This window comes from Parasteatoda tepidariorum, chromosome 3 (assembly GCF_043381705.1).
Source record: "Parasteatoda tepidariorum isolate YZ-2023 chromosome 3, CAS_Ptep_4.0, whole genome shotgun sequence".
In the NCBI taxonomy this organism is placed as follows: domain Eukaryota; kingdom Metazoa; phylum Arthropoda; class Arachnida; order Araneae; family Theridiidae; genus Parasteatoda; species Parasteatoda tepidariorum.
The window spans coordinates 24,320,998-24,331,584 of record NC_092206.1 but is presented as its reverse complement, the minus strand read 5'-3'; the positions used below and the strand labels follow the sequence as shown (position 1 = coordinate 24,331,584).

The window sequence follows — 10,587 nt, the reverse complement described above, 5'->3', positions numbered from 1 at the left end:
CTAATATTGTATCTGTTTCCTGGTGTACTGCTGTTTGCTGTATGAATAAAGGAATAAAAATTTATAATGGTATTATTTTAATCATATGAATCGTGAGGAATTATTAGAATAATTTAATTTGTAAAGAATTAGCTTCGATTTACTTTTCTTCTAGTGGATTTAAATTAACTCAGTTTGACCATAGCTTTGTTTTCTACATTAGTTTAGTTGATAGACATGTAAGCCTCAAATATATCGGATATTTCCAAGTTGTCAATATTTCACGAAACCATCACAAGTAGCAAACGGGAGTAAACTTTTTTTTTTAAATTACTTTCCGTTTTTTTAAATTTTACTATCGCAATTTTTTCGTTTGCATTTTTTATTTTATTCCTGCAGCATACATAGTTTAGGACAACCTTTAAGCCCCCTACCATTTTAATTACCATTTAAGAATAATGAGAAAAAGCTGATTAGCTCCAATACTGTCTTACAAGTTACTGAATTGTACAATTAGTCTATGAATACTATGAATGTATGAATATGCTCAAGCGCAAACGAGTGGGAAACCTTAAAAAAAAATTCCATTTTCTATTTTTTTTTTTACTTTTTTCAGTTTGTACTATCGTGATCTTTTCTCCATTCATTTTTTTTATTTCAATTTTTCCATTTTTTCTTGTACCGAATATAGTTCAAGACAACCTTTAGCTCCTTATCATTTTAATTACTGACAAAGAATAATGAAAAGACAATTAACTCCATTGCTAACTCACAGGTTACTGAATTGTACAATTAATCTATGAATACTATGAATGTATGAATATACTCGAGCGCGAACGAGTGGGAAACTTTAAAAAAAAATTTCCTTTTCTATTTTTTCATTGCATTCAATTTGTACTATCGTGATTCATTTTCCTTTTATATAATTTTTTGTACCAGTCATAGTTCACGAAAATTTTAAATTCTATTTCCATTTTAATTACTATCCAAGAAGAGTGAAAGAAAATACCACCCCATTGCTGACTTTCAGGTCTTGGGAAGTAGGGAATTGAACAGTCTATTTTTAGAGCCTACTATATTTAGAAAACATGAAAATTCAAGAAAAATTTACCTTTTATGAGAAGAAATATATAATCCAGTTTCCAGATTTACAAGTATATATGCTTTTCTTGAGTCAGAAATTTAAAAAGAAAAATTCTGGTTTAAATGTGAAACACTAATTTTAAAAGTCTCTGATTTTAAAATGTAAATAAACTATACAAAACTTATTCAAATTCCTAGTATAGATCGACATACGATTTACAAACACCAGGAAATTAATTCATTTAGACTAGAATGTTTGAAAGAAATTGTACTAAGACTACCGAATTTAGGATAATAAGTAAAATAGTTGATTAAGAAATGAAACTTAAAAATCTCAAAAATTGCAATGAAAAAAATGTTACTTTATTTCGAGATTCTGATTATAAATTGCACATCATTACCAATCATATAAAACTGGGATGTGCCACATCATATTTTACGTAGAAAAATTTCGCAATGAATCCAAATCCGAGGATTTATTGCGTACCATGGCAATTGCAATTAAAGTTCAGAAAGCCACCACACCATCCAAAAGCAAATCCATTACTTCTACAATAGCTGTGACACGATGGCTCATCATGAGGACATCCGTGGTCTGCATCAACTGCAACAGCAGCTACAATAAAGAACAAAATATTTTTAAGTGGATAAATTACACAATTTTAATTATATTAATGTTTTAATAGGTTATTATCTTTCCACAGAATTGTTAATAAAATAATATTAATTTTTCTTACATTATAAAAAGAGTGATGCACTCATTTTCACCTACTTTCAAAAAAATTATTGGAATAGGTAAATCGCCAAACAATATTGAATTTTTTAAATAAAAACTTAATTTACATGCTTTAAAGTAAAGTAAAATTTCAAAAATAAATATGAATTTGAGAGTGTCATTTAATTTAGCAAGAGTTAAAATCATCTTGAATTAGATTCAATTTTTGAGTTATTCTGGATGAAAAATAAAAAGCTTTCTTTGGGCCGGTTTCTTCATCCGGTCACTTTAGATTGTTTTGCAATAATCAGCAGCAGACGTTCCTTGTTGACTGTTTAGTTTATTTCATGAAGTTCTTGACTCGCCCTCTCGACTGTGAGTTAATTCACATTTAAAAAAATTTCCCAGTTTAACAAATTACAATTTATATGCTTTTCTTCTAAATTTTTAATATGGTCAAATTATAGATTTGAGGGAGAAATTAGTAGTGCGTTAATTGTTACTGCGAATATTTAAAACTGTGCTTAATCAGCGGTTCCCAGCCACACTCATAATGATTGTTAATTTTGTTGAAACAGAAATTGTTGAAACAGAACAGTCTTACGAATGTATAACTACATGCCGATTACTCTTGGCCTTTAAAAATCCAACACTTTGGGAGCCACCGTGACTCAGAGGAGCGTTCGCCTCGCAATAAGTTGTTCCAGGTTTGAATCCCATATGTACTTCGTTAATCGGAATTCTGCTCCCGGATCGCACCAACCACAGTGCTGACGTACAATATCCTCAATAGTAGACGGATCATGCGTAAGAATCCCCTTTTAAGTTAACTGAGGAAGATTTTCGAGGTTTGCTTCTCTGTTTAACGCAAATGAGGGTTAATTCCATCAAAAAGTCCTTCATGAAGGCTAGTTTGTCTCAATGCTTGATTCAAGAGTTTCCTTGTCTTCTGGATTTGTTGCAAAATTTCATTGCTGCGGAGATAAACTTTGATAGTTATAAACTTAGAGTTGGGTCAGCTGTTCAACGCGTACCCAACCTTATTTGTAATGATTCATCCATGACTATGACATGAATTAACCAGTTGAACATTTCGCGAGTTGTTACGAAAGAAAATTAGCAAAATTAAAAATATGCTTTTATTAATTTGCTAAATAATTCGAAGGATATAATTATATCTTAGCTGGATGATTATATATATATATATATANACACAAAATCGAATTTGGGCTACCCGCTACTTTTTGGGATACTCATTATTTTTCAAACGCTACAAATCATAAAAGTGCGCTACTTTCTTATAGAAATACGTAATAATAATACTTTTTTTCAAAAAAATTTCCTTTCCTATTATAAAATGATTCTGAAAAGTTTGCAGTTTCTTTATCTACTTTCAAAAATAATTTTTTTTTTCTTCCTGAAGACGGATCAGCGGATCAGCTTTAATTTTGGATTCTTGATTTGTTATGCTGCGCAGAGTCAAGAACATTGTTTTTCACGGGGGGCGATAACGCCCCCCTGGGGGCTGGACAGGAGCATGCTGAGAAGCTTTGGACTTGTTTTGGGCGGTACGATGTGTTGGGTATGTTTTGGGCGGTAAGGGGACGATGAGTGTGATGCCACAATTGGCATTACATATTTATTTCCCATCTTTAAAAAGTATCTTTGATTACTTAAGCTTATTTTTATATATATATAGTAGAGAAGTAGAGAAGCCTTCGCTAAATATTATAATGTGGCTTGTCATCTTATTCAACGTGTGGCGCCATCTCTATACGAAACAACTAAATATTAACTTAGCTACTTCAAAAACTTTATTGATATTAAATCAATGAATTAATCCCCCTAGTTCTATTTATTGTCGTTGTTTTAATGTGGCTTGTCATTTTAAAGATTTAACCTTAAGAAACAACTGAACTATTTGTACAATGGTTTGTTGCATAGCTGTCTAGCACTGGATAAGAAAATTTAGTTTTCAGAAATATGTGGCAAATGATTTTGTACAATAAATCCTACAGTTAACTTACTCTGAATGATGAAATTTTATTTTAGAATGCATATTTAAAATTGATCTAACTTGGCATCAGCATGCGGTGAAAACTTGGTTCATGGAACATAGTTTTGTTAAATAATAAAATTCTCTGTAAATAAATCTTATTTTTTAACAAAAAAATTAAGCCAAAATTCTGAAGAGTTTTGATACTAATTACAAAAGTAGATTTAATTTCTAAGAGAATTTAAAAATATTACCAGAAACTCAGTTTTCAATATTCTGAATAATTATTAGCGTTAGTCCCCTTAATTATATACTTTTGTTAGAAAATCAAAAATTAAACCAGAATTTGGAACATTTTATAAATCCATAATGAAATTAAAAAATTTAAAATATTGTGTCCCAAGTAGTATTGGAATTTATATAAATGAAATCATAATGCCCATAGAATAACTGAAATTTACTTAAATAAAACTGCAATGTCTATAAACTTCATGAAATTTGTATAAATCAAATAAATTAATAAAATAAGCGAAAATATATTAAGTAAACCGTAATGCAAAGTGCGTACAAAATAAATCACCCTGAATAACTTTTGATTAATGATAATGATAATAAGTTTGTAAAAGCGATAGTGTGAGAACAAAAAAACTAATTATATGTTTTTTTTTCATATCTTACCAAATGCACTTAATAAAACTGCCACCAACAAAACGATGTATTTTGCCTGCATGTTTCTGAAATAAAAGAATCCATGAATTACTAAAGCTGAAAAATTTCAATTATTTTTGTGTTCCTTCAATCACAAATTCTTAAAACAGTCAGGAATAAATATTTTTTAAGGAAATTACAAAACAATGTGTAAAAGTAGATTGTACTGATATTCTGATATTCTGTTTAATTTCTTAACTAGCTGAATACCCGTTCTTTCTACTGGATGAAAAGAAAGTATGAATGATCAATATTAATCAACACTACGAATTCACTCACAAAACAGTTCCATTTTTTCATTTTTATTATTTGTTGCCCTACCCGGTGGCTTTATGTTATCACATTAAGCAAAACAACTTTTTTGAAGTTTATCCCTTCCTCAAAATAAATATTATGTTCAGTATCATTTGGCATAATGATCGATGTCAACTCTTGATAGTCAAAAATTGCCATAATCAACAAATTTCTACCGTACTATCCCTTTCATTGAGTTTCAAAAACCAATTTTTACAGAAATGTATTATTACATAATAAAAACATAAATTAATATAAAAGCAGTAGTACCCACGGATTTCTAAAATTAAATAAGCATCATTACTGCTAATGTTAATAAGGTGATTTTTAAGGTTTTTATACATAAGAACTTTTCTTTCATTAATTTAGCTTTTTAGTACAAAACTGTTTTTCTTTTGTAATTTCAATCCTACTTATACCGAAAGTTAATTAATTTTAATTTTCTAATTTAATTAGTAACGACGCTAATATATCTTTAATCAGTTTTGGCAAACAAACTATTCTCGGGAATTATTTCAAAGTCTGTAAGAAATCGTAATCTTTTAAATGTAATACGGCATACGGTGAAGACAGAAGTATTTAAGGTTTCCATTCAGACAGAAGAGAGATTTTACTTCGTCCATGTTAGCATAAGGAGAATTATAAAACCGTAATTTCCTCATTTACTCAGTAATGAAATTTTTATACATAATTTTTGGTTTAATTTATTCATTGAAACGCATTCTACTGAACTTGATAACCTAATTTTTAAATTCAAGTATGTAAGTGTTCTAAAACATGAACTTTTGAATTTGAAAAAGTTTTATAATTATTTACAAATTTAAATTTTAAAATTTGGTAACGAAGTGTTCATTAGAATACATTTCAATGAATAAAATAAAACAAAAATTATTTAAAAAAAATAAGTAGTTAAAGAGTAAATAATAAATTCCGGACATAAAATTCTCCATATGTTAATATGAAGGAAAAAAGTCTCTTTTCAGTCTGAAAGGAAACCTAGAATACATCTGGATTTGTCGTACTAAGTACAAGTATTGTGATAATAGATTTTTTATCATACTCCGAGACAAATAAGTACTCTAATATCACTATCCAACGCATTGATTGCACCAAATATACAACTTTTTTTTATTGTCTGTTGGCTGTTTTAGATACAGCTACTATTAGATTTACCACAATCTGAGTAAAGAGTTTAACTCACTAAAATAAATATTTAGTATCATTTAAAATGCTATAATTGGAATTTACCATAATCTCTATATATATTTCTCTTACACGGCGACAAAAAAAAGCCTCATTACAACTCCCCGAATGGCAACGCTAGAAAATCGACCAATGATTGCCGTTAAAAATGTCGCATGCCAAATCTAGCTTAGGTGGCTCAACATATAGCGCTTTTAAAAACGGAAACGGAAATAACAATTCAGCTGCGGCAATCTCATACTATTAAGCTAGGCAGAAGTGAGTAGTTTTTGTAGATAGATTTCTATTTTAGTATTTTGTCGAAAGTGCTTTTTTTCACGAATTTCTATATTACGAATTTATTTGACAAGTTTTGATTTATATCACAAATTTATTTGTTTTATTATTGTTTTTAGTTATTCATTGACAAATGAGTCTCAGTCGTGCTGTTGCGCTTTTGAAGTATAATCAAAAGAAGCGTGATAGTCAAAATTTTAAACTTTTTAAAGAGATATCAGTTTTAGAAATTTTATCTTAAGATTTTTTACTATAGCACATTTCTAATAGGTTTAGCGAATTACATGTCATTTATTTGAATTCAAATTTATTTTTATGATTTAGTATTTACTAAAAAGATGTAATTTTTTGTTTAAAAAAAAGTTGTTATATGGATTTGAATGATTGTTTTGAATTCTTAGAATTTTGTGCATTTGCAATGTACCTAAGTTAGCAGCGTGCGAATCGAGCTTGATTTGCGAAGCAAACCATATAAAATTGCCTAGCAATTTTCGGGGGTTGACGAGCTTCAGCGAGTAGGGGGCGCAGCCCACTAGTATATTATAAATTATAATTTTCAATTATTATATTATTATTAATAACTTTATAGGCTATTATCATTTTCATTGTATCAGTTCTTATTGAATTTCCATTAACTAAGTTTATAGATATACACTTTAAAAGAGAAAATTCAAGATCACATCGTTTCATATATCTATTAAATACGAATTCTGTAACATCATCACCACACTGAGTGATATTATTAATGGGGATTTCATTTTCGATAACCAAACAAAGGAAATCAAAGATAAATAATTCATTGAAACATGCGATAAAAAAAAATTTTTTTATTTGATTAGAGCTGCAAGCTAGCAATTCACTCCAATTGCAAATTTTTTAAGAATCTTCCTTTTTATAAAATTATAAAATTTACTCCTATTCATTGCAATTCCAAAAATGAATTTATAATTGAGTTCTTATCATTGCTAAATTAAAGTGGTTCTAAAGTTATCGGCAATATTCAAAGCAAATGGATATTTTCACGCAGTTTCGCAAAAAAGTGGTCAATTGCCTCAAAAACATTTTTTCGTTTTGCTATGTGAGATTTAATAATTTATTTCAGTAATCATTTAGGGTAAATCTAGATTAGATAGCCTTGGAGGAGAGATGGCAAGCTTAAATCTCGCCGATTTTTTTTTTAATATATTGCAGCTGTTGCAGTTGGGCCAGAAGCAGTTTAACTCGTTTATCAATTTAGTCAAATCATTCTTTCGACAATTATCAAATATAAAATGTTTATGCTTATTTTATTTAGGGGTATAATATTTTTTCTTGAATTGAGTGTTCTGTTTTTTTTTCAATGAGTTGTGTGATGCCACAATTGGTATTACATATTTATTTCCTATCCTTTTAACTATCTTTGATTACTTAAGCTTATTTTTATTAATAGAATTATATTTAAAATAAATTAAAGATTTAATTTTTTAAAACGAACATAAAATATTTATTTCTTCTCGTATGGATAGATCAATGTAACGGATAATTTTTATTTCATTACTAATGCAGACTTATTAATTCACTGTCGCCTCTAATCGAAAACAAAAATCTATTTATAACTTTTAATTTTAAATTTCTAACCGCAAAAATGTTTCAGTTGCATGGTTGTAATAATTCTCATAAATTTGTTGGCGACTCGTGATCGCCAAGGTATTCTTTCAACTCCAATATTGATATGATGGTTGGCTTTGTTTTGGCTATGTTATATTTTGATAATTTGCCAATTTTGGATCTCCTACCGATGCTTCTGTGTTCGTTGGGAACAAATTACACGTACCTTTTAATTTGGCTTTTGATTAGGCAGGTCGTGGGGGGATTTGTCTCCCATGGCCTGTCCATATTAATATTGTTATTCAAAATTGATTCAACTGAAATTCTTATGGATAATATTTATATTTGGTATCTCGAGCTCTGCAGGTATATTAAATAAAAGCTTTATATGATCCGGTTTTCATTTTCAAGTGTTATATTCATCACCCCCTGATTTCATCACTACTATCTTCAACTAGTCCACTATACCAATACAAACTGAGATTTCCATATTCAATATAAATTGGTACCCATCATTACTTCCACCATAAGTTGATTATATTTTTTCAACTAGCTGGATTTTTAAGGCAATTATATAGTTCAATAGTTGTTCCTGAGTAAGAAACGGAGAAATATTATTGTGGAGTGATGCTATAAACTCGGTGACCATCTCATCATCAACTTATTAGAGATGACCACATAAAATCTAGCAGACATGTTCACTTTTCGTTTATGCGTATTGGCATATCAAATATCCTTAAAAAAATTTAAAGAAATATTTAAAGTGAGAAATTGAGACGCATTTTAGCAAATTAATTTTCAATACTACACTTAATATTTCCAAATAAATAAACAGCTCCGAAATTTTTGGGTTTGTTAATGGTTTACGTTTGGCTTCGTTTCGTTTTGTAATTTTAAGATGAAAGAAAGAAAGATTTAATTAGAATATTGAAACCGTTTTTTTTTTTTTAATTTTTGAGGGCCATTCACACCCTGCATAGTACATTCTGATTCTACAGACCTTTATATTATCAAATTAAACCCTTTAGCTTGTTCGATTAAACACTGCATATTATTCTATTCTATAAACTCATAATTTAATGAATATAAGTACGTTACTGCGTGCCTTGAAAACCTTTTCAAAACTGTACAAGTTTTTTTCAAAAGTGATTGATTAAATCTATATGTTACCGGCAAAGTATGAAACGCCGGCATTCTATAAAATGCCTAGGCGTTGTATACAATGCCGGATGATTTTAGGCAAGATATGAAATATGAGAAGTATTAGATACTTTCCCTAGCCATTGTATGTAATACCTAGGCATTCTATAGAATGACAAATGCTATTTAGGCAAAGTATGAAAAAACGTCCCGATGAAGTTATCATGTAAATGATGCGCATTTCTCAAAAATAAAAATGTTATGCTGAAAAAATAATGAGAGTGAAATTTTAAAAAAAATTATTCAAAATGAGTAAGGAAAAATGAAAGTAGTACAAAACAGAATGAAGAACACCTTTCTTATTAAGGGAAACGAAATTTTCGTTAAAAACTTCACATTTAAGTCACAATTATTTTCAGTTCAGAAACAAATATTGCACAAAATATCCATTTCAACACCATTACTAGCATGGCCACAGAAGATTTTATACTTTGACGGCTTTTCATTTGGCATTCTACAGAATGCCTAGGAAATGTGAGAAATATAAATAATCTCTTACATCGCCAGTTAGTTTTAGGCACTGTATACAATGCCTAGGCATTCTATAGAATGCCGGATTTCAAACTTTTCCGGTAACATATATATTATATTTTTGTTTATTAAATTCTTTTTAGCTATTCTTCATGATAAATTTCATTCCTTAATGCTTATTGTAAGTTTTTCATGGCTAACTGTATGAAATGTATTATTTTCCATATTTTTCATGAAATGTGTTATTTTCCATACTTTTTATGAAATGTGTTTTTTTTCCATGCGTTAATTTCACGTTTCTTCTATTGCATTAGTAGGACACCTCACATCGTCAAAGGGAGATGGTCACTTGTTAGTTTAATTTCAAAAAATTGTTGTCACACTTCGTTTTCAATATTCCTTTATTTTCTCCTCAAAGTGTGTTGAGGACATGTATGAGAATTCAAAATATGCATAAACATTTCCTGTATTTCAGTTCTTAGTATTTTTATTTCAATTTTACTCTATACCCTGAGCCATAACGGTTCAAATTTAATTCGATTTGAAACTATTGTTATCTATAGATTTACCCTATAAATTTTATAAAGTTAAAGAATAATTAATTTAAATTGTATATCTTGCAGTGCTATTTCCTTTGGCTCAAAATACGATAAAGTGTAATTTTATCCATTGAATATTGCTTTAGCTATATATTCTAAAACTTAAACTAGATAAATAAATTTTGTATTTCATTTAAATTTCAAGACCCTTTTGTTCAAAAAGTTCTGATTCTGTTCTTCTGCGTTTAAAATTCTAAAATCACTGAGTCATAGGATTATTCTGGTGATATCTTTTGTTATTCTGTTTAACAAAAAAAATTAATATCAAATTTTTTCTGTACTACGTAAGCATAATAAACTGGCTTTCTTTTCATTTCATTTTGGCGTCAATTATAGCTGAATAGCATTGTTTAATTCCCATTTTCATTTTACTCTAACATGGTATAACCCTGTAGTACTATTAATTTGAACAACATAATGCCAAAAAATTATAATTTTCACTTAATTTTTTATACTTGAAAACTTGGTTTTAAACT

The 10,587-nt window shown here is 28.8% G+C and overlaps 1 long non-coding RNA gene across 1 annotated transcript; it reads right to left on the bottom strand.

Moving 5' to 3' along the window:
* Positions 1-1,403: 1,403 nt before the first annotated feature.
* Positions 1,404-4,579, bottom strand: LOC139425213 (uncharacterized). Its single transcript, XR_011636490.1, has 2 exons — positions 4,452-4,579; positions 1,404-1,678 (listed from the first exon to the last, which is right to left on the bottom strand). It is a non-coding gene; the product is annotated as an uncharacterized lncRNA (long non-coding RNA).
* Between the last annotated feature and the right edge of the window lie 6,008 nt (positions 4,580-10,587).